The sequence below is a fragment of the Monodon monoceros genome, unplaced genomic scaffold (genome assembly GCF_005190385.1).
Source record: "Monodon monoceros isolate NGI ecotype Baffin Bay Population unplaced genomic scaffold, NGI_Narwhal_1 Super_Scaffold_12, whole genome shotgun sequence".
Taxonomy (NCBI): Eukaryota; Metazoa; Chordata; class Mammalia; order Artiodactyla; family Monodontidae; genus Monodon; species Monodon monoceros.
In genome coordinates, this window is record NW_021703768.1 from 153,449,895 (window position 1) to 153,475,377 (window position 25,483).

The 25,483-nt window shown below is 42.3% G+C and overlaps 1 non-coding gene across 1 annotated transcript; it reads left to right on the forward strand.

Annotated features, from left to right (window-relative positions):
• Positions 1–17,559: 17,559 nt before the first annotated feature.
• Positions 17,560–17,666, forward strand: LOC114893461. Its single transcript, XR_003792890.1, has one exon. It is a non-coding gene; the product is annotated as a U6 spliceosomal RNA (small nuclear RNA).
• The last annotated feature ends 7,817 nt before the right edge of the window (positions 17,667–25,483 follow it).

The following is a 25,483-nucleotide window of genomic DNA, read 5'->3' on the forward strand; positions in this document are numbered from 1 at the left end:
GATGCAGGGAGGATGAAGAACTGGGGCCAGTAGTTCAATTTACCACTCCCTGCTTCCTGTTGTTGTAAGTTAAAAGAAACTTCTTCATTGGATTTAAAAGGATAAAGGAGAGATTTCTTTTAAGCTTAATATGTTGATATATTAGTAATATATATAATATATATTAGTTATTTTAGAAGTTTTTCATACTTCAGCAATTCAACACTCTCTTTAAGAGGACCTGTCAGGATACAACTTTTCCTGTACAGTTCCTGATCATATATGATCTCTCTTCTATCCCAGGCAGCTCTCCACCTAGCATGATCTGATTTACTGAAAAGGATATGTGATAATTTAAATGCATATCTTAGAGGTACTCCCCACCTTATTTCTGGCCTTGAGTGAGTTCAAAGACAAAATTTATAAACACGTTCATTAGCTTAAAAGAGCAAATCTGGTTTACTAGTCCAATTATTTAGTAAATCAGAGCAATTTATTGAAAATCAAAAATTGAGTTATTTTTACAGAGTATGAGAGTTATAATTGGATGCTTTGTAAAAGATTTGTTCTTGCAGTCGGCCAGTATCATATGAACTTCGAGAATGATTTCACTTCTTTCCCTCCTAGCTGCTCCCATTAACCCTGCAACCAGTTCCCTACCACAGTGAGCTCATTTGAGATTTTAATTCCAGATTGAAATTTAACTTTTTGTTAAACCTAGTGCACCAACTCTAAGTTTTTACTTTACTTCCCCCTCCACTGTTTATTGGATTCTATATCTTCCATTTTCTTTGATTCTTTGGGGCAAGCTTTAAATAGCATGAACTGACACATGCTTGAAGATGTCTTTATTTAGCATCCCCACTTGAATGCTAGTTTGGCTGGGTATTAGATTCTAGGTTAAAAATGATTTTTCCTTCAGATTATTAGAGAAATTGCCCTACCATCTTCTAGCATTCAGGGTTGATAATGGAGATGTCTAATGTCAAGCAGATTTTCATTCTATTGGGATAACCTATTTTCTCTCTTTGGAAGCTAGTAGGATTTTCCTTCCACACTTGGTGTTCCAAAATTTTACCACAATTTGTCTAGATTTTTGAAATTCTATTTTACTTTTCATTCACTCTGCTTAGCACTCAATGAACCCTGTTAGTCTGAAGATGGATGTCTTTCTTCAGCTGTTGAATTGTCACCCATCATCCCATTATTTCTTTGAGTATTTCTTCACTTCCATTTTACCTGTTCTTTCCTTTTGGTACTCCTGTTACACACATGCTGGAATTTCTGGGTCTACTGTTCATATCTCATGACTTTTAACTCATATTTTCTATTTCTTTGTCTTTCAAACTTAGCTTTAGGAGAATTCATTGGTTTGATATTCATGTCACTAGTTTCTTCTGAGCTGTGGTATTCTAGTAACACCCTACTTTTTTTTTAAAAGGTATAATTCACTTTGCCTATTTTTCAAAATTTATTTATTTTATTTATTTATTTTTGGCTGCATTGGATCTTCGTTGCTGTGCGCGGGCTTTCTCTAGTTGCAGAGAGCAGGGGCTACTCTTCGTTGCGGTGCATGGGCTTCTCATTGCGGTGGCTTTTCTTGTTGCAGAGCACGGGCTTTAGGCACGCAGGCTTCAGTAGTAGTAGCATGCGGGCTCAGTAGTTGTGGCTCACGGGCTTTAATTTTTTTTTTTTTTTTTTTTGCGGTACGCGGGCCTCTCACTGTTGTGGCCTCTTCCGTTGCGGAGCACAGGCTCCTGACATGTAGGCTGAGGGGCCATGGCTCATGGGCCTAGCCGCTGCGTGGCATGTAGGATCTTCCCGGACCGGGGCACGAACCCATGTCCCCTGCATCAGCAGGCAGACTCTCAACCACTGCGCCATCAGGGAAGCCCGGCTCATGGGCTTTAGAGCGCAAGCTCAGTAGTTGTGGTGCACAGGGCTTAGTTGCTCTGTGGCATGTGGGAACTTCCCGGATCAGGGCTCAAACACATGTCCACTGCACTGGCAGGTGGATTCTTTTTTTTTAACACCTTTATTGGAGTATAATTGCTCTACAATGGTGTGTTAGTTTCTGCTTTAGAACAGTGAATCATCCATACATATACATATATCCGCATATATCCTCCCTCTTGTATCTCCCTCCCACCCTCCCTATCCCACTCCTCTAGGTGGTCACAAAGCACCAAGCTGATCTCCCTGTGCTATGTGGCTGCTTCCCACTAGCTATCGATTTTACATTTGGTAGTGTATATATGTCCATGCCACTCTCTCACTTCATCCTAGCTTATGCTTCCCCCTCCCTGTGTCCTCAAGTCCATTCTCTATGTCTGTGTCTTTATTCCTGCACTGCCCCTAGGTTCCTCAGAATCATTTTTTTTTTTTAGATTCCATATATATGTGTTAGCATACGGTATTTATTTTTCTCTTTCTGACTTCACTCTGTATGACAGACTCTAGGTCCATCCACCTCACTACAAATAACTCAATTTCGCTTCTTTTTATGGCTGAATACTATTCCATTGTATATATGTGCCACATCTTCTTTATCCATTCTTCTGTTGATGGACACTTAGGTTGCTTCCATATCCTGGCTATTGTAAATAGAGCTGCAATGAACATTGTGGTGCATGACTCTTTTTGAATTATGGTTTTCTCAAGGTATATGCCCAGTAGTGGGATTGCTGGGTCGTATGGTAATTCTATTTTTAGTTTTTTAAGGAACCTCCATACTGTTCTCCATAGTGGCTGCATCAATTTACTTTCTCACCAACAGTGCAAGAGGGTTCCCTTTTCTCCACACCCTATCCAGCATTTATTGTTTCTAGATTTTTTTTTTTTTTTGTGGTATGTGGGCCCCTCACTGTTGTAGCCTTTCCCATTGCGGAGCACAGGCTCCAGACGCACAGGCTCAGCGGCCATGGCTCACGGGCCCAGCTGCTCCACAGCATGTGGGATCTTCCCGGACCGGGGCACGAACCCGTGTCCCCTGCATCGGCAGGCGGACTCTCAACCACTGTGCCACCAGGGAAGCCCTGTTTGTAGATTTTTTGATGATGGCCATTCTGACCAGTGTGAGGTGATACCTCATTGTAGTTTTGATTTGCATTTCTCTAATGATTAGTGATGTTGAACATCCTTTTATGTGTTTGTTGGCAATCTGTATATCTTCTTTGGAGAAATGTCTATTTAGGTCTTCTGCCCATTTTTGGATTGGGTTATTTGTTTTTTTGATATTGAGCTGCATGAGCTGCTTGTAAATTTTGGAGATTAATACTTTGTCAGTTGCTTCACTTGCAAATATTTTCTCCCATTCTGAAGGTTGTCTTTTGGTCTTGTTTATGGTTTCCTTTGCTGTGCAAAAGCTTTTAAGCTTCATTAGGTCCCATTTGTTTATTTTTGTTTTTATTTCCATTTCTCTATGAGGTGGGTCAAAAAGGATCGGCAGGCGGATTCTTAACCACTTCACCACCAGGGAAGTCCCAACACCCTATTTTTGAACTTAATCTTCAGTTTTTACTATTTGCAATTAATTTTTATGGGTAGAATATCCTCTCTTAACTTTCTGAAGATAGAAATTATAGTTATTATAATGTCTTTACTTTCCCTATTGACTGGTTGTAGTTCTTCTATGTTATGTTTGATATCTTTTTATTATGGTGTTGATTTTTCTCAAATGTTTGGAGATTCTTGGTTACCATTATGTAATTCTTTTTCCTTTCCTTTTCTCCCCCCCCTTTTTTTAACTTCTTTTAATTAAACAAGTCTTTTCTGTCACTTATGGGATTTTGATTAGGAAGGAGGTCAAATGGGGGTGCTTGGTCCTCCATCTGGGTCTGATCTGCATTTTTACCAAAACAACTAAGTTTGGAAGGTTGAAACAAACGACACTAGGGCTGAGAGATTTCTTAATGTAAATATATTTCAGCAGAGTTAATGAAAACTTGGAGTGCTTACAAAGTTGGATATATTACATGTGTGACAAATTATATATAAACCAGATTTCATTTCCTGTTTTTTTTTTAATCAGCAAAGGAAAAATGGCAAGAAAACCAAATCTCCTATATTTTAGCTACACATTTTAAGGGATAATACATATTTAAACATTTTCAGCATTTGCTGCTAAAATGAATAAAACTTTACAATAAAATCCCCCCAAAGCATAAATTCTAGCCAGCGATTAAGCCCCTCATTCGAATGCTGACCAGGTTTTGCCTCAGAGGGCCTGCCGGCCTCAGGCTGCTGCTGTTAGCAACCACAGAGCCATTTCTCTCACTTGTCTCTCATCACTATGGAGACTCTCGTTAAATAAAGTGAACAGTCCTAATCATGTGCACTGGCCCTTATTTGGCATTTTATCTGTGGCTGTCAGTTTCCACAAAACAACTGCCATCTAACCAATAAATACTTGTTGAATGCCTACTATGTGCTTGGACTGAGAGACACAAAGATCAATAGGACAAAATGCTTTCCCTCAAGGGAAGAAAATGCAAAATGTGTAGATTGCATAGATCATCAGCAAGTGCAGCCCAACTTGACACATTTTTGTGGTTCCTGAATTTAAAAATGTTTTGTTTGTGTAGGTACAATCCTTTAAAAATAATGTTTAATTTTCAAATGAGAGGTAACTTACAGGGTTCAAAAATCAAAATGACATGAAAAGTTATCCCCATCCACTCTTTCCTCATCTTCCACCCCCTCTAGCTAACCATTTTTATTAGATTCTTGTTTCTACTTCTAATGTTTCTTTATGCATAATATGTGGATACGTATTTTAATTTTCCCTTCCTAACAAGGGTGACATGCAATATACTTACCAAAATACCCTGCAGATCTTTTCATATCAGTCCACAGAGATCTCCCTTGTTGTCTTTCACAGCTCTTAGTAGTCCCCTTGGTGGATGTATCATAGTACATTAACCAGCTCCCTATTGAGGGCCACTTGGGATGTTTCCAATCTTTTGCAATTACAGTGAACACCCCAATGAATAATCTTGTGTCTGTCATTTGTATGTGTGCAGGGGTAATTGCAGCATTGATTTCCAGAAGTGGGATTGGTACATTAAAACGCACTTGTGTCTATACTTTGGCAGGTTTTGCCAGCTGTCCCTTCAGAGCTGTCCCTTTACATCTTCCCCTCTCCCAGCAATGTCTGACAGCACCTCTTTCTCCAGGGTGAGAATATTTCTAATCATTTGTTGTCATCTAGTACCAAATAATACCCTTTCCCCTTTTCTTTGCAGTGTTGTCTTTGTTCTCCAGTATTGCCCAGGTTTCTTTTAGCACAAGTTTCTTATAGCTGCTCATAAGTAGACAATGTGTTATATTTGCTTTGTGGTATGCCAGATGAGGAATTGTTGAACCCAGAATATTTAAGGGATGGTGTGGAGTTCAGGGTGGCTGGGGTCCATGTTCAAGCTGCTGAGTAGTGAGAAGGAAGCTCAGGGACAGATTGTGGAGAACTTGGGCTGCCAGATACCAAAAGCTTTGGATTTTTCTGCAGGCAACAGGCAGTCACTGAAGGTTTCACAGTAGAGGGAGGAGATGGTTAGAGCCATGTCAAGGCAGATTTTAATTCCAGTGGCCTCAGGATGGGGGAAGAGACTAAAGACCGCAATTCTTAATTCTTACATGTACCTGCTGTGGCTTGCTATGGTAAGAAATGTGTAATATTGCTATTTAGCAGTTGTCTGTTACATCACATGCAGGGTGTTCGGGGGAGAATTCATTAGTCAGGAGGGGTAATTTCTCTATTATGCTTTCTGACTGGAAGGGGCAAGGGGCCACTTTCCCACTTGGCCCCTCAAGGGTTGGCCTCATCATTGTCATTCAATGCATAATAATCGAAACACTGAGTCCCTTTAAGCTCACAGAGCAGCTGGCGTCTTTGAACCAGGATTTCTTATCCGCTATTCTTTTGATATTATTTCCCATCCTCCAGGGAGAGGCGGTCCTCCTGATGGGGCAATCCCTCGTTCCAGACATAAGAAGAGAGGGTGTCAGACCGGAGAAAAGAAGGCCAGCTTCCCAAGGTTTCGCTCAGCTGTTTTCTATCCACCGAGTGGCCTTGCCAAACACTGTCGCCTGCTCCGTGAGGGTGCGAGAAGCCGTGATGCTGTGTGCGGTTTCCATGGCAGTGGGCTGCGGAGGCCCGCGGGGACCAGCCAGGTGGCTGGCTCGTTCCGCTCAGAGCTGGCTCACCTGCTTTGCTGTTGGTAGCCGCCCTCTTCGCTCCTCTTATTTCCTGGAGCTTTAAAATTTCTTTTGTTACTCCCTTTATAAGTCTGGTCTCTGTGTGAGAGAACCTTAAAGTTCTGAGCTTATAAAAAGTGCGACTTTAAGCGATTGAATGGGAGGAATTCAGAATGCGAGGGTGGAAAAGTACCGGGAGATAGCACGTCTCTCAGAATGGAGGCTGAAACTCCAAGGTGAGGCCGATTCTGAGGGCTGAACTTCCAGCAAAGGGTGGCAGGAGGACGCATTCCACAGCGGAAAGACAGGGTCGCCCCCAAAGGGCCACGGGATTCTCTTCACAGATGTCATTGGCACGTGGGTTGTTAGAATTAAGAGTCTGGCCATCTTTGTTTCATAGGATCTCTTCATTTAATTAACTTCAGGGAATTCCCTGGCGGTCCAGTGGTTAGGACTCCGTGCTTCCACTGCAGGGGGCCTGGGTTAGATCTCTGGTCAGGGAACTGGGATCCCGCAGGCCCTGTGGCAAGGCAAGGCAAGGCAAGGCAAAAAAAAAAAAAAAATTAACTTCAGAAGATTGTATGTGTTGCAGTTACTTGCTGACAGAAATGTCAGTTCAATCATTGTCCATAATTTTCCAGTGAGGACACATTATCACAGGATTACTAGGAACTCAGGGTCATGGAAGGGAAATGAAGGATCTCAAATGGAGAAGGATGTCAAAGTCAGGCCCCAGTTCCCCAACGCTTTTTCAGCAAGTGCTTCTGGTTTCCATGTCGGCAGGCTGCAGTTGCTATGTTTTCAGCCCTGTGGTGTCTGGGACCAGCCAGCTCTGCAGGCATGGGACCCTGTGGGCTCTGCCCAGCAAGGACACCAGGCTCAGGGCTCTGCCCTCGGGGTAAGTTCTGGTGGACCAGGCTTTATCTGATGAGTTAACGCTTAAAAGGATTCCATGATGGGGATGGAGACAAAGGCTTGAGGTAAGGGACAGGACTTTGACTTGGGAAATGAAGATGGAGTGGGTTCCATCCAAAACAGTCATGGTGGCACAAACAGCAGGGGCCGCCAGGACATGGAGCAGAGCAAAGCTCTTCTCAACTGCTTAAGACCCTAAAGAAGTGGCCCTGAAGCCACATATTCTCCTTGGACATACTGAAGAATCACTGAACAGAGTGGAACATATTTTAGTATCAAGTGCCACTGGGAAACAAAATATTAAACTCCTTTTAAACCCATATATGAGTCAAAGCAATTTATTTAGTTTTCGTCAGGGACAAAATATTCTTCATCCTAAATCATCTGCAGTTAGGTCATGAACAGAGACAATGAAATTCCCTTTGGTAAAACCCCTAAACTAATTAAACACATTTCTTTGGTTCTGTATCATGACCAGTAAAAGGAAAATGAGAGAAGGGAAGAGCGAGTAAATTAGTCCATTTGATGACTCCTTGGGTAGACATTTTTTGAGCACTTACTGTGGTTCTTGGCTCTGAAGTAGGAACTGAGTGAAGCCAGCCCAAGCCCTCGCCACCAGGGACTGAGTTTGCTGGGGATTCAGGGAAATAAGCAACCAGCCAGGTGATAGCCCAAGGCCTGACAACTTGGGCTTAGACCCGTGGAGCAGTTGGGGAGGTGGGAAAGTTGAAGAAAAGGTGCAGAGGTGAGAGAGGGAGGCCCATTCCAGGCACGGAACTGAAGCGGGCAGTGGCTGAAGTAGGAGGTGTGGTGAGAGATGGGCAGAGCTCACTGGCTTAGGGGTGTGGACTCCATGCTGTGCAAGGGAGGTGTCTTTAGACAGGGAAAGTGGGTTTCTCAGAGGCCACTGTTGGCTGGTGGGTGGATGGGGAGGGTGAAGCTGTCATGGGGGCAGGGAGTCCAGTGAGATGGCTACTGCCAGAGACAGAGGGAAAAGAGGTTGGGGTAGGGGTGGAGGGGTGGGCACAAATTCGAGAGAACCACACTACCTCACCCGCTCCCTCTGCCCGGCTGACTGGGTATATGAGGGATGGGAGGGAGGAGTCAGGTCACACCCCAGGGCTTCTGACTTGGGGAGCTGCCAGGCAGGCCATGCAGTCCATCAGGATAGGACCGTGGGAGGGCACCTGGGTGGGAGCAGTGGTGGGGCAGAGGGAGCGAGAATAATGAGTTTGAGTTTAATTAATGGTATTAAGCAGTGTATCATTCAGGGTTCTGCCAGAGAAACAGAATCAGCAAGATATTAAAGAGAGAGAGAGAGAGAGGTCGATTTATTGCAAGGCTTACATGTAGAGTTGCCTAGGCAAGTCTGAAATCTGTAGGGCAGGCTGTGAGGAATGGCAGGCTGCAACCATCAGGGAGGAGCTGACACTGCATCCACAGGCAGAATTTCTTCCTCAGGGAAACTTCAGTTTTACTCTAAAGACTTTCATCCGATTGGATGAGGCCCATCCAGGTTATCAAGGATAATCCCCTTTACTTAAAGTCACTTGATTGTAGAAGTGAATCATAACTGCAAAATATTTTCACAGCAATATCTCAATTAGTGTTGGGTTGAATAACTGGATACTACAGCTTAGCCAAGTTGATACATAACACTAACCTTCATAGATGGCAAACCACAGAATCATGAAATATTCAAGTAGTAGGGAATGAGTAAAGTAAAAAAGGTGTTCCCCCCATCCCAAACTCCTGGACCTTCTCCCCAGAGGAAACCACAGTTAAAAGTTCCTGTATGTCCATCTACAGATGGGAGAGGGACCTGGGCAGAAAATAGAGGTCTTAAGCATTTGGGTAGGATGTGAAGCCATAGGACTGGGTAGGAGCACCTAAGGAGAGTGTGAAAGTCATGGACACAGGAAGAGAAGGGCAGACTCTGAGGATACCACAGGTGGGGACTTGACAGGCAGGGGACCAAGAGAGGGGGCATATCATGCAGCAGAATTCCAATCAGCTTGTGCATGGCAAGCAAGTCCAGAGCAAGTACCCAAGAAACCAGTCTGGGTGAGCAGCAGAAGGACAGACAGAAGACCCCCTGGGAGGATGGTGTTATTTGTCTCTGGTCTGGCTGGTAAAGTGGGAGGAAACACCTCACCCTAGCCTACCCTTGCAGTGGGGGCCCTGCTAAGAACAGACCCAGGTGTGTTGAAGGAGGAGGGGGTCAAATCTTCCTTTCTGTGCTGCTGAGGGCAGAGACCAAGGGTCCTTGGTGTTTTGCTTAAGGTTCACCTTTGTAAGTTCATAGTTGAGTAGAGGTTGTCCTGGATCCTCATTTGGGGTTTTGTATGGGAATTTGAGGATAAGAGGCTGATACTGCGGGAGAAGAAGAGAGTAGACCCAGACCATGGCAAGAGGAGGTGTAAGGAGGATAGATGGCCAGTGAGCTCTGCTCAGAGGGGCTTTTGCAGACAATGCAATTTTGATGCTGCATCCTGTTGTATACAACAGTGGCTCCCCCATTACTCCACCTTCCCCCATTACTCCAAAAGCTGGAGGGGCAGGTTAGCACAGACTAACAAAACGTTTACTGAGTGTGCATTGAGGTCTGGGCACTGTGCTGGGCCCCTGTGAGTTTCAGTGATCCTTAGAGGTTACCTGGTTCCTTTCCTGAAGAAGGGTCTTTTCTAGCCTCCCATCACATGGGAGCCCAGAGATGGCAGCCACTGGCTTACATGCAGGTCCATTGTTGTCTCAGAGGAGTTCAAGTAGGAGGGACATTTTCTCCTAGTGGTCAGCCTGTTTCCTGGGCCTGGAATTGCCTGTTCTTCTGAGCCCAGAGGAATAAGTCCCTTGTAGCTTCTTATGGACACAGCTCTCTGGTCTGCCATCTTCTCTTTCCCAAGCCTTCTTTCTTGGTCCCCTTGACTGCTCTGAAGACAGGTTTCAGCTTCTCACTGTCTTGGGCACACTTATCTGGTAGTCCTTATGTTGTATGATAAAGAATTTGTCTGGTTTTTGTCTTGGGTTTCTGGGATGAAGCGTCTAAACTCTTGAAATTTTCCAAATGACAGGACAGTCTTTGTTATTAATGGTGGCCCTTGAACCACACCTGAGTTTATGCTAATAAGATGACTCAGGGGACTTCCCTGGTGGCACAGTGGTTAAGAATCTGCCTGCCAATGCAGGGGACATGGGTTTGAGCCTTGGTCCGGGAAGATCTCACACGCCACGGAGCAACTAAGCTCATGTGCCACCACTACTGAGCCCACGCTCTGCAACTACTGAAGCCTGCACACCTAGGGCCTGTGCTCTGCAACAGGAGAAGCCACCACAATGAGAAGCCTGGGCACTGCAACGAAGAGTAGCCCCTGCTTGCCACAACTAGAGAAAGCCCACATGCAGCAACGAAGACCCCAATGCAGCCAAAATAAAAAACAAACAAACAAACAAAAACTTAAAAAAAAAAAAAAAAAGATGACTCAGGATGGGCTGGTCAGGCCAGGAAGACCATGGGATTGGGGCTTTGAGCCATGGGATATTAGCCCAAACTCCCAACCTCTGGGGATGGAAGAGGGGCTGGAGACTGAGTTTAATCACATGGCAAATGATTCAGTCAACCATCCCTATGTAATGAAACCCCAGTAAAAACTCTGGACACTGAAGTTCAAGTGAACTTCCTGGTTGGTGAACACCTTGATGTGACAGGAGGGTGATGTGTCCTGATTCCAGGGGGAAGGCTATGGAAGCTCTGCATTTGAGCCTCTCCCAGACCTTGTTTTATGTGTCTCTTCATTTGGCTGATCCTGATTTGTATCCTTTATAATAAAACTATAAGTCTAGTGCTTTCCTGAGATCTGAGTCATTCTAGCAATTGACTGAAACTGAGGGGCTCATGAGAACCCCCAAATTTGTAGCCAGCTTGTGTCTGAAGTAAGGAAAGGCTTGTGGAATCTGATGCTAGCTCTTGGTGGTTAGCATCAGAACCTAACTGAAGTATTGTGCTCTGGCTCAATAATCCCAGTAAAAATGTGGCATTGAGCATGCAAGGGGACAGTAGCCTCTGTTCCTTGGTGTGGGAGCCATGTTAGTGTAACCTAGGGTACCCCCGATACCATGGGCTAGGACAGCCAGCCCCCTGTTCCCTCTCACATGAGCTGTGGTCAAGACTGAGTTATTTTGTGATAAATCTCCTTGGAACACCTGCAGGGGCTCAGGCAGGAGTTTGGCAGCAGCGTAGTTCCAGACCTTCACACTTCTTTTTTGTGGGGGGGCTCACTTTAGCTTTATTTATTTATTTTGAGCTGTTCAGAACATTTACTACTCCAGAAATGATTTCTTTTATGAGTATACACTTAGTGGACTTTTAAAATTAAAAAAAAAAAGAAAAAACCTTGATTTGCCATAAATAAATGAGAGGTTATAGGGAATTCTCTGGTGGTCCAGAGATTAGGACGTGGCGCTTTCACTGCAGGGCCCAGGTGTTTTGTTTTGTTTTGTTTTTTTATACTGCAGATTCTTATTAGTCATCAATTTTATACACATCAGTGTATACATGTCAATCCCAATCTCTCAATTCAGCACACGACCATCCCCACCCCACCATGGTTTTCCCCACTTGGTGTCCATACATTTGTTCTCTACATCTGTGTCTCAACTTCTGCCCTGCAAACCGGTTCATCTGTACCATTTTTCTAGGTTCCACATACATGCGTTAATATACGATATTTGTTTTTCTCTTTCTGACTTACTTCACTCTGTATGACAGTCTCTAGATCCATCCACGTCTCAACAGATGACTCAATTTCGTTGTTTTTTATGGCTGAGTAATGTTCCATTGTATATATGTACCACATCTTCTTTATCCATTCATCTGTTGATGGGCATTTAGGGTGCTTCCATAACCTGGCTATTGTAAATAGTGCTGCAATGAACATTGGGGTGCATGTGTCTTTTTGAATTACGGTTTTCTCTGGGTATATGCCCAGTAGTGGGATTGCTGGATCATATGGTAATTCTATTTTTAGCTTTTTAAGGAACCTCCATACTGTTCTCCATAGTGGCTGTATCAATTTACATTCCCACCAACAGGGCAAGAGGGTTCCTTTTCTCCACACCCTCTCCAACATTTGTTGTTTCTAGATTTTTTGATGATGCGCACTCTAACTGGTGTGAGGTGATACCTCATTGTAGTTTTGACTTGCATTTCTCTCATGATTAGTGATGTTGAGCATCCTTTCATGTGTTTGTTGGCCATCTGTATAACTTCTTTGGAGAAATGTCTATTTAGGTCTTCTGCCCATTTTTGGATTGGGTTGTTTGTTTCTCTAATATTGAGCTGCATGAGCTGTTTATATATTTTGGAGACTAATCCTTTGTCTGTTCATTCGTTTGTGAATATTTTCTCCCATTCTGAGGGTTCAGACCTTCACACTTTTTGTCCTAAAAACCATGCAGAACAGTGGAGACCCTGAACTTTCCCCCATCCCCCAATAACAAAACAAAGCTCCACCTTCGGTGAATCTAGGAGACAGAGTGAGGTAGGAGATAGATGGGCCCCTGGGCCAGACAGCTGGTGTTTGTCAGGTGGAGTAAAACTGAAGCTTTTTTCTCACCCAGACACTCCAAGGACAAAGCTAGTGGCAGAAGCTGAGCTCTGCTAAAGTAAAGAGATAAGGTGCCCACCCCTGAGGTCAGGGAAAACTTCCCTGTCTGCACATGTGCAGGAAGGCTCCTTGGGGATCAGAAAGGGAGGTGGCGCCACCCCATAATATGTATGGACATACACCCATAGGCCTCTGCAGTGGGATCCATCTTAGAAAAGAGTTGTGCAGGCATCTTGGGGAGGGTCCTAAGACTAGTCAGGTGTGAAAAAAAGAAACAAGATAATTGGCCAAATGTAAAAAAAGACCCAGAAGAACTGTCCTATATAAATGATTTAAATCACCTCTTCATGCACTCCTCATTCAGGATGCTTGCACTCCTCTCCGGGTGTGTATTTCTGCTTTAAATAAATAAACTGTTTCTCTGTGTGCTCTCCCATATGTTGTGCTCTGTCTCTAACAATAAACTTTTTACCTGTTTTGAAGTTTTTGCCTCCTTGAAACATTTTTGCTTTCAAATGGGGTAAGAAGCAGGGAACTTCGCTTCTAGCCTCTAGCCCCTGGTGGACTGGCAGCTAGGTTCAATCCCTGAACAGGGAAGTAAGATCCTTCTTCAAGACTACTGTCCCTCCAAGAACAAGAAGAAAGCTCCAAGCCTCAAATTGCATTTAACTGTGGCCAAAAGCTCTCACAGTGGAGCACTAGGACTGGCAGAGAAGCAGGGGAGTGGGGAAGAGTCTAATGAGCAGGTCCTAGAAAGAGAAGGCCTCACCCTGAGGAGAAGCTGCTGTGATAAAGATTGAAAATCAGCTGGAGGAGGTTGAGAGAAGATGTGGATGGGCCTGGAGGAGGCCCAGATGTGGCCAACATAGGGATAACTGCTTTGGAAAAAGAGTAGATCTCTGGAAGGCAGGCTCAGTGTCCCTTGGAAACAGCAGCTGCTGGTGAAAGAATTGAAGGAGCTCAGAGGCTGGGAAGGCACCCTTCCTTAGGATTGTTTGCTCTCCTTTTTCCAGTGTCTTAATGTAAACCATTAGGTTACTGATTTTAGATCTTTCTTCTTTCTTAATACAGACAGTAATAGCTATAAATTTCCCTCTAGGCATGCCTTAGCTGCATACCATAAGTTGTGGTGTGTTGTGTCTTCATTTTTATTCATCTCAAAGTACTTTCTGATTTTACTTTCAATTCCTTCTTTGACCCATTGGTTATCTGGGAGTGTGTTGTTTAGTTGTATTTGTGAGCTTGGGGGAGCCCTTCTAGTCTGGTGGCCTGGCTCTGCAGAGATATAGGTGAAAGAAACTGTCCTCTGTAGTCACAGAGGAGGGAGCCCTGGAGCCATGTCCCTCAAGCCCACTAACACCCAGGACTCCCCTGATAATAGCTACTCCAAGAAAATAGAACTCACCTAAATATCAGCAACATAATAGGTACTGCAGCACATTCATAAGAATACCATAAGAAAAATCCTGAAAAGGGACAACAGAATTATTCTGCAGATGAAGAAAATACATCGGAAAAAATGCTGCTAAAGGAGGGGGAAAATTGTACCCTGACCGTACAACATATATTAATAATAATAACAATACCTCAATGAAGTATTTGCAGCTTTGAAGAAAGACAGCAAAGCAGAAATTTAAGACCTTAGGAAAGAAAAAGCCAAACAAGAGGAGGAGATGGGCCGATAGTCAGTGGACATTAGGGCCTGGTAGAAGTTAGGAGAGAAGCAGAAGAAAATAGAAAATCACAAATGAACACAAAATTTAAAGGAGCTCAAAAGAGAATAGAGCAGAAAGCATGATAAGACATATAGAGGCTATCAATGAGGAAAGAACTTGAAACAGAAATAAAGTGATAAAACAGATTAGAGAATCAGTACAAACTGTGAAAGACTTTGAAATGGGCCAAAAGAATTATTGGGCATCTTCAATGGAAAACTATGCTTTGGAGTGGGATAGAAAACTAAGCACTACCTTCTGGATTATTCCCGCATGTTCTGCGCCTTTCATTGTCTTTGTGCTATTTTATAATTTTGTAAATTAAAGATAACCAATAGCAATGCAAATGATTTTAATCTGTACATATGCAAATTAATTCTTTATGATGGAAGGAACAATTGACCCCCCATTTTGGTAGGCAGAATAATGCCCCCCCCCAAATGTTCATGTCCTAATCCTTGTAACCTGTGAATGTGTTACTTTCCATGGCCAAAGTGGTTTTGCAGATGTGGTAAGTTAATGATCTTGAGATGAGGAGAGTCTCCTGAATTATCCAGGAGGGCCCAATGTAATCATAAGGGTCGTTTTGACTGGTCAGTGTTAGAGAAGGAGACATGACAATAGAAGCTGAGGTTGGAGTGATGCACAGGCCTGAGCCAAAGAATGAAGGAAACCTGCCTAAGCTGGAAAAGGCAGGAAATAGATTCTCCCCTAGAGCCTCCAGAGGGAAACAGACCTGTCCACCCATTTTAGACTTCTTGACCTCTGGAACTGTAAGATAATAAATTTGTTGTTTTAAGCCAGTAAATTTGTGATAGCAGCAGTAAGAAACTAATACATACACCCCTAAAAAGGTCAATTTTATATCTATTTGTAGATTCATTTCAGGCTCTATGTATGTCTCTGTCCTTTGAATTCTCCTTTAAACTGGTTGCAGCATCTTATTGATTTTATCATTAATCAATGAGTTAAATTAAATATTTAAATGTATTTATTTTATATTTTTATGAATTCATGATTTCAGTCTTTTAAAAAAGTTATTTTTGACAGTGTTGCCAAGACCATTCAATTGGGGAAAGGGCAGTCTTTTCAGTAGTGTTGCGAAATGGTGCTGGGAAAATTGGATATCAACATGAAAAAGAATGAACTCTACCCTTATCTAACATATGCAAAATTTAAGTCCAAATGGATAAAAGACCTAAATGTAAGAACTAAAACTATAAAACTCTTATTTATTCTTTTGGCTGCGTGGCTTGTGGGAGCTCAGTTCCCCAACCAGGAATTGAACCTGGGTCACAACAGTGAAAGCACAGAATCCTAACCACTAGACCACCAGGGAACTCCCAACTATAAAACTCTTAGATGAAAACATAGGGGAAATTTTCATGACATTGTATTTGGTAATGATTTCTTGGACATGAGACCAAAGGGACAGGCAACAAAAGAAAAAAATGGACAAATTAGATTTCATCAGAATTAAAAACTTTTATTCATCAAAGGATACCACCAACAAAGTAAAAAAGTAATGGGATGGGAAAAAATATTTGCAAACACCAGTTTGATAAAAGATTGATATCCAGAACGTATGGAGAACTCCTAAAATTCAATAACAAACCCCCCAAACAACCCAATTCAAAAATAAGCAAAAGACTTGAATAGACATTTATCCAAAGAAGATATATAAATGACCAGTAAGCACATGGAAAGATGCTTAATATCAGTAATCATAAGGGAAATGCAAATAAAAATCACAATGAGATATCACTTTACACCTATTAGAATGGCTATGATCGAAAAAACAGAAAATAAGTGTTAGTATGGACGTGGAGAAAATACAACCCTTGTACATTGCCGGTCGGAATGTAAAATACATTTGACGATATTAAAACAGTCTTCCAGTCTGCTTCTGGAAAGATGGAGTAGATATAATTTTCCCTATTCCTCCTGCTAAGTGCAACTAAAACTCCTGGAAGTTATTTATAAAACAGATGTAAGAAGACTCTGAAAGGTAGAGAGATAAAAGCAGACTGACTAAAAGACTCAACAAAGCCTGCTCTCTGTGGCCAAAGGACCAGAAAGAGACAGCCTAGCAAGACAGAAACCTTTTAGACAATAACCACTTTACTTCAGCCAAACTCCACAGAAAAGAAATGATGGCCTCACCCCCATCTCCATCGTTAAAGGCTGTGAAGAAAGCCTAGACTTCATTCTTGCCAAGCTGTAATGAGATAGCTCGATCTATGCCGCCATCAGAAGCTTGGTGGCAGAGAAGGCCAAGTGAGGAGCCAGGACTTCTATCCTTGTTGGGTGAAAACAAAGCATTGCCACCCCAACACCCTGCTTGTCAGTGGAGACCACATGGGGAGCCTGGACTTCCACCTCCATTTCAGCAGTAACAGGGCACACCTTTGCCTCCTTGTTGGGGTGTTGTCAGAGGAGGCCTGAGGGAGGGTCAGGAATTTAACAATTGCTCAGCAGTAATGAGGCCGCCTCCTCAAGGGGATCAGATGTGGGTTGCAGTAATGAGGTACTCCTTGCCCTCCTGGCAGGGTGGTTCATTGGAGGCTTAGTAAGGAGCTTGAACTCCCATCCCTGCTCAGCAATAACAAGGAGCCCCTTCTCCAACCTGGGTGTCAATGGAGGCTGAGTGGAGAACCTGAACTTTTACCCCACTTGGTATTAATAAGGCAGCATTCCCTTCCCCACTGGAGTAGTGTCAGAGGCAATTGGCTAAAATACAATATTTAAGTAAGATCCAGAGCCCTATAGCATAATCACCAAAACATCCAAGTTTCAACAGAAAATCATTCATCACACCAAGAAACAATAAGATCTCAACACGAGTCAGAAAAGACAATCAACAGACACCAACACCAAGATGACATGGATGTTAGAATTATCTGACAAGAAATTTAAAGCAGCCTTCATAAAAATGCTGCAGTGTGCAAATTATGAATATGCTTGAAACAAATGAGAAAATAGGAAGCTTCAGCAAAGAAATAGAAGATATAAAGGAGAACTAAATGCAAAATTTTATAACTAAAATGTACAATAACAGCAGCAACAAAAACCTCAATGGATGGGTTTAATAGCAGATTGGAGAGGATAGGGGAAAGAATCAATCAAATCAATTAACTTAAAGATAGAATGATATGGTGCTCGCTTCAGCAACACACACACTAAAATTAGAATGATACAGGGAAGATTAGCATGGCCCCTGTGCAAGGATGACGTGCAAATTCATGAAGTGCTCCATATTAAAAAAGAAAGATAGAATGATATATATTACCCAATTGAAATAACAGAGAAAATACAGAGTGATAAAAAAGAACAGAGCTTCAGGGACATGTGGGTCTATAACAAAGATCTAACATGTATGTCATCAGGGTCCCAGGAGAGGAGAAGGCATGGGACTGAAAAGTATTTGAAGAAATAATGGCTGAAAAATCCCCAAACTTGGTAAAAAACATACATCTAGATGTAAGAAACAACTCTAAATAAGATAAATCTGAAGAAAGCCATGTCAATACACAACAGAGTCAAACACCTGAAAAATAAAGACAAATAAAAAATCTTGAAAGTAGCTAGAGAGAAACAATATATTACCTGTGGAGAAAAACAATTCAAATTACAGCAGATTTCTCACCAGAAACCACGGAGACTAGAAGAAAGTGGTACAATATTTTTCAAGAGCTGAAAAAAAATGACTGTCAACCCAGAATTCTGTCAACCCGATGAAAATATGCTTCAGGAATAGAGGGATAATCAAGATATTCTCAGACGAAGGAAAACTAAGAGAATTTGTTGCCAGCAGACCTAACATAAAAGAATGGCTAAGGAAGTTCCCCAAACAGAAAGAAAATGAAAAATGGTGGAATCTTGGAACATCAAAAAAGAAGAACAATGGAAAGAGCAAAAATATAGATAAATACAATAGACTTTCCTTCTTGATTTTTCCAAATTAGTTTTGATGGTTGAAGTAAAAATTATAACACTGTCTAATGTGGGTCTCAATATATATAGAGGTAACAGTTAAGACAACTATAAATGGTAGAGGGTAAAGGGACTTTAAAGGAGGTAAGGTTTCTTTCACTCAAACTGGTAAAATAGCAATAGCATTAGACTGTGATAAATTATGTATATATAATGTAATACTTACAACAACCACCAAAGGGCTCTACAAAAAGATACATTCAGAAACATCAGAGGGCTTCCCTGGTGGTGCAGTGGTTGGGAGTCCGCCTGCAGATGCAGGGGACACGGGTTCGTGCCCTGGTTCTGGGGGGATCCTGCGTGCAGTGGAGCAACTGGGCCCGTGAGCTATGGCCGCTGGGCCCGTGAGCCATGGCCGCTGAGCCTGCGCATCCGGAGCCTGTGCTCCGCAACGGGAGAGGCTACAACAGTGTGAGGCCTGCGTACCCCAAAAAAAAAAAAAAAAAAAACAAAAGAGGGAAAGTCTCAGATCAATAGTCTAAGTTTTCACTCAAGAACTTAGAAAAAGAATCCAAAGCAAGCAGAATGAAGGAAATAATAGAGATAAGACCTGAAATTAGTGAAACTGAAAAGAAAAAAGCAACAGAGGAAATCAATTAACAAAAAGCTAGTTCTTTGAAATGATCAATAAAATTGACAAAGCACTGGCAAGGCTGACAAAGAAAAAAGAGAGATGACACATATTACTAATATCAGGAATAAAACAGACCCTGCGGACATTGAAAGAATGAAAGGGGAATACTATGAACAACTGTAAATACATACATTTGACAATTTACATGAAATGGACCACTTCCTTGAAAACACAAATTCCATACTCACCCAATATTAAATAGTTAATTGAATTAACTCTATCACTATTAACAAAATTTAGTTCATAATTAAAAAACTACCCCAAAGGGAATCTCTAGGACCATGATTTCACTCCTGAATTCTATCAAACATTTAAAGAAGAATTAACACCAATTTTACACAATCTCTTCCAGAAAACAGAGGAGGAAAGAATACTTCTCAACTCATTTAATGAAGTCAGTATTACCCTGATAACAAAAACAAAGACAATGCCAAAAAAAAAATAGAAAAGAAAAAAAAAAGAAAACGAAAAACCTACAGACTAGTGTATATATCCTTCATGCATATAGACATAATGTATATATCCCTCATGCATATAGATGCAAAAATTCTTTTTTCTCTGCTAATTTAGTTTTATTTTACAATTTCAGTTTTATTGAGGTATAACTGACATATAGAATTGTAAGATATTTCAAAAATTCTTAACAAAATATTAGCAAAGAGATTTCAGCAATATATAAAAACAATTATACACCATGATCATATAAAGTTTGTTCTAAGGATGCAAGGTTGGTTCAACATTCCAAAATCAATTAATGTAATCTGCTATATCAACAAAATCACAAGCTTGTATCAATTGATATAGAAAAGCATTTGACACATTTCAACATCTATTCATGATAAAAACTCCTAGGTAACTAGGAATAGAGGAGAACTTCTTCAATTTGAAAGAGAACATTTACAAAAAACCTGTAGCTAACATTGTACTTAGTGGTGAAAGATTAGATCCTTTCCCCTTAAGATCAGGAACAAGGCAAAAATGTCTGCTCTCACTGCTGCTATTCAACATAGTACCAGCAATTCTAGCTACTAAGTGAAAAAGCAAGGTGCAAGATAGTGTGTAAATTATGTTATCTTTCTGTAAGGAAAGTATGGAAAACAGGAATAAATATATTTGCATTTCCTTATGTTTGCATAAAGAAATACAGAAAAAATAAATAGAAAACTAATGAAATGATTACCTATAAAGAGGGGGTGGGAGTTAGAATTCTCTGTGTATATTTTTACACTTATTTTATACCACTTAATGTTCTTTTGACTTTTGAACCAATGTAAACATTCAACATATTAAAAGCCAATTCAGGTGGTAAGGAGGGAGTGGGAATGGGGAATGACTATTGATGTGAATGGGGTTTCTCTTAATGATATTGAAAATGTTCTAAAATTAGATGGTGGAGATGGTTGCACAACTCTGTGAATATGCTAAAACCACAGAGCTCTACACTTTAAATGGTGAATTTTATGGTATATGAAATATATCCTGATAAAGTTGGAAAAAAAGGGCACACATGCACACCAAAAATTTCAGAAATGAAGAGGAGATAGACTCAAGATAAAGCAAAGACAACAGGAAAATAACATGGAAGATTTGATGCCCTTAAATCCAGAACTTTCTAAAAACATCTAGAAAATACAATTAAACAGCACTGGCTCAAGGAGGAAGAAAAATACCCTAATAATATTTAAAGAAACTAAATTATTAGTAAACAATACTTTGTAAATGAAACAACAGACTGAGGTAAGTTTAATAAAAGTTTTTTTTTTTTTCCTCCCTGTCCCTCCCCAATAAAAGTTTTAAGGAGAAGATCATTTCAGGGTTATATAGAATCTGGAAAAAAATACTCTCCAATTCAAATTTTAATACTAAAATAACCGAGATACTAAAACTAGACAAAATTAGAAGAAAAGTAAATCATAGACCAATCTACTCCTGAACATGGGTGCAAAACCCTTCTAAGTAAAATATCAGCAAACTGAATCAAAGCAATATATATATTAATATAAGCATGTCAAGGTTGTAATATTCCAGAAACTCAATGTTGAGTTAGAAAGTCTACTAGTGAATTCAACACATTAATAGGCTGAGGGAGAAAATAGCAAGCGATATTCTCAATACATGCACACAAAGAATTTGATAAAATTCAAAAGCTGCTCATGATTAAAAAGAAACAAAACCCTGGGCTTCCCTGGTCGCGCGGTGGTTAAGAATCCACCTGCCAATGCAGGGGACACAGGTTTGAGCCCTGGTCCAGGGAGATCCCACATGCCACAGAGCAACTAAGCCCGTGCACCACAACTACTGAGCCTGAGCTCTAGAGCCTGTGAGCCACAACTACTGAAGCCCATGTGCCTAGGGCCCGTGCTCCGCAACAGGAGAGGCCGTGGTGGTGAGGGGCCCGTGCACCACAGTGAGGGGTAGCCCCCGCTCAGCAACTAGAGGAAGCCCATGCACAGCAACGAAGACCCAACGCAGCCAAAAATAAATAAATAAATAAATAGATTAAAAAAAAAAACCCTAATGAACTTTTGGCAAATTAGAAATAGAAGAAACTATATACTATATGGCAAACATTACACTCCAGGGTGAAATGCTAGAGGTAGTTCTTAGCCAATCAGGAATAAGATTGGATACCCAGTGTGCTCTTTCCATCCGGTATTGTCCTATAGGTCCCAGACAGTGCAGACAAAGAAGAAAAAGAAATTCAACATAAAGGATTAGAAAAAGGAAACCAAATAGTAATTATTGTCTGATGATATGCTTGTATAAATAGACCCCCTCCCTCCATTTAGAGACAGAAGACTGGAATTAATAAGGTAGTTTAGCAAGCTGCTGGATATATAATCAATAAACAAAAATCAATTGTCTTTGTATATACTCCAAAAAACAATGAAAATAAATAAATCTACTAAGGCAACAAAAATATGGGGTGGTTAACAATAAAGTCACAAATATTTTGCAAGGGACTTTTAAATGTCACAGTTCCAACAGCCTTGGGTCCAACCCAAGCATGGCAATGGAGGAGAGAAAAGGTGGAGTCTGGGGCTGTCACCTCAGACACAGTCTTCTGCTGTGGGATTTTCTGGTACCAGCCTCCAAGATAGAGTCAGAATGTCTTGAGTTAAAGAGAATATTAAGTAGAGCAGCGGTCCCCAACATTTTTGGCACCAGGAGCCAGTTTTGTGGAAGACAATTTTTCCACAGACCTGGTGGCGGGGGGATATGATGGTTCAGGCGGTAATGCGAGTGATGGAGAGCGGCAGATGAAGCTTCGCTTACTCGCCCACCGCTCACTTCCTGCTGCGCAGCCGGTTTCTAACAGGCTGCGGACCGGTATGCGGGTTGGGGATCCCTGAAATAGAGGGCGTAGGAAGCTGCCCAGCAGCGACTATCCTAAAAGCTTCATCCTGCTTTCCCCTAGTTGCAGCTGGTGGCATTGACCCAGCAGGGGCATCTTCAATCCCACCTAGACCACTCACCCTCACCAGATGTGCCTGCCGGGCCCAAGGGGAACAAAGGGCTTTGGCGGCCGGCCTGGTATGTTCCAGCCTCAAGCTTCTATACATATTTTTAAGATAAATTTAATTTTGAGAATAGGTAATACATTTGTATTGTTAACCAAACCAAACCAAAAAACCTTGGTGATGGGTTACAGATGGGACACAGAGCTTGGAGCAGGAAGCAGCTTATTTGGAGTGAGCATCACTGGCTGTCTCAGGGCTGCTGTCCCAGCATCCCTTTCCTTTGTAGCTATCTTCTGCCTCTTTCTCTGACTCTTCCCTTTATCCTTTGACTCTGTCTCCTGTAAAAACTGCATTCTCTGGCAACCTCCTAGAGGAAGGAAGAACAAAGACAGCGTTTCCTTAAACTGCTCTTCCACCTGAGAAGACAGCCCAGCTCCTCCTGTTCCCTGGGCCTGATGTGACCAAGAGGCAGGTGATGGGTCTAGCTAACCTCCAGGGCAGATTTCTCCTTGTGTTCCTGACCCCAGTCCCACCCCGTGAGCCATTATTGCCTTCCCTACATGGGGGGACAGGCAATGGCCGACCGTGGGAGCATGACTAGCCCGTCAGGGTTGTCTACACCAGAGATGTGGGGGACTCCAGAATGGAGGTAGTTGATCTTCTTTGGTTGCTGGGGTGCAGGTGAGGGAAGCCACCATGAGGGGTGTAGTCCTGGTTTAGGGGCAGATGGGGAGGGGCATTTTGGTCCAACAGCAGCACTGCAAAGGCATGAAGGCAAAGTGTGCTTGGGGCCCACATTTCAGACAGGGTTCAAAGCCTTCCTGGTCAGGAATGCACTGCCTGGCCGGCACAGACAGAAGAGGACTACTGCACTCACAGTGTTTCCTTTCCACGTGTGCTCCCTCCTGGGGACTTGGGAGGGACTGGGGAGGAGGCCTGTGTGCGTGGCTGAAAGGCCAGGGTCCCAGGATAAGGAGAGCCTGAGAGCAGAGATCTGGCAGAAAGCGAGGAGCCTCCTCCCCCCAGTCACTTGGATCCTGTTTGGGACCCTGGGCAGAGGTGGCAGCTAGTTGTCACTGTGGTCTTGGGACTGAGCCTGGAGCAGGGCTGGGGGCTCTGCTCACCCAGTCCCCTGACCTTGTGTGGCTCAGTGAGTTTCTGAAATATATGCCAACTGCCCATTAAAAGCATCCCAAATTGTCTGGAGCAAGAAGGTGGTATGTTGTGATAATAGCCTCAAATTTCTGGAGTGGGCAGTGGCCTTGGGTTGTTGGCCTTGTCATTCCAAGGACAGGGAGAGGGGTTGTTCCTCTGGGTAGTGATGGATTAATGACAAACCTTAGGAGTCTGGGTGTCCTTGCCCTTTAAATCAAGCCCCAACATAGGATTTAGCATTTTCATTCTGATTGGAATTTAGGGCTTATTACTGCCACTAGAACCATCCCAGAGAGTGTGGCTTAAATGTCAAGATATATTTTTCAGGTGCATAAGACACCAAAGATCACAGCTGTCTGGAAGAGTGAATTTTAATTAGCAAAGGGATCCCATAAAATCTCACCAGCCCTGATGAAACAGCCATGCCAGGCTTTGTTCAGCCCCGGTATTTATTACATACTCAGATGGCTGGTGATAATATCCAAAGGACCTCGGGACTGTGTTAGTGGGAACCGGTTTTAACTTTCAAACCTTATCTGTCAAGTCCCTTATGCCAAATACTTCTGGAGAAAGAAAGAGGGCTGCATAAAGGCACTCTATGAATACCTAATAGTGTAGTGTTGCCCCTAGGGTCTTCCACGCACTGTGCTTCCTTAGCAGTTAATTTATATGGTCTAGAAAGAATTTGTTCTTTGAGGGCTTGGGGAGCCACTCACATTTGGAAAGGAGCCCCGTTACTAGTTCTTACTTCATTTTCCCTCACACTCGCTTTCTCTACTCCCACTCTTTGAGTCCTCAGCACTGCCAGAGAAAGCCAAGGGTATCCCCTTCTTTGATGCCAGCAAAGACTCATCCAGTTCAGTGACAGTCCAGCCAGCCCTGCCCTGGTAGCTGGGTACTCAGAGATGAGTGGGGATGTCTTATGCTTTGAAGAACTCACAGTCTCCTGATGTGTAAGCAAGCCGTCTGTGACACTGAGTGACAAGGTACCCTGGCTACAGTGTGACTGAGGTAGGCAGTGAACACAGAAGAAAACTGAGGAAGGTGTGTGAGTGTGTGTGTTGGGAAGGTGGTGAACTCACTAAGTAAGAGCTAGATTTTACAAGATGAATAAGACTTTACTAAGCAAAAGAGGGGATATTACTACCGACGTTACAGAAATGAAAAGATTATAAAGGAATATTATGAACAGCTATTTATCAATAAATTAGATAACAGAGGAAATGAACAAATTCTAGGAAGACGAAGTGCAAAAGCTGACTCAGGAGGAACTCGAAAATCTGAACAGACCTATAGCACATAAACAGATTGACAACAAAAGCACAGGCAGCAAAAGGAAAAAGAGATAAGTTGTACTTTGTCAAGAACTTTTGTGTTGTGAAGGACACCATCAAACATGTAAAAATATTTGTATATACGATAGGGCCCTGTGTTTAAAATATTGAAGAACTCTTACATTTTACTAAGAAAAGACAAATAACCCAATTAAAATGGGCAAATGGGGAATTCCCTGATGGTCCAGTGGTTAGGACTCCACGCTTCCACTGCAAGGAGCACAGGTTTGATCCCTGGTCGGGGAACTAAGACCCTGCATGCTGTGCTGCATGGCCAAAAAAAAAAGGACAAATGATCAGAATATACATTTCTTCAAAGAAGATATACAAGTGGCTAACAAACACATAAAAAGATGTTCAACATCATTAGCTATCATGGAAATGAGAGTAACATCGACATATATACTCTACCAATGTATAACAGATAGCTAGTGGGAAGCAGCAACATAGCATAGGGAGATCAGCTCGGTGCTTTGCGATGACCTAGAGGGGTGGGATAGGG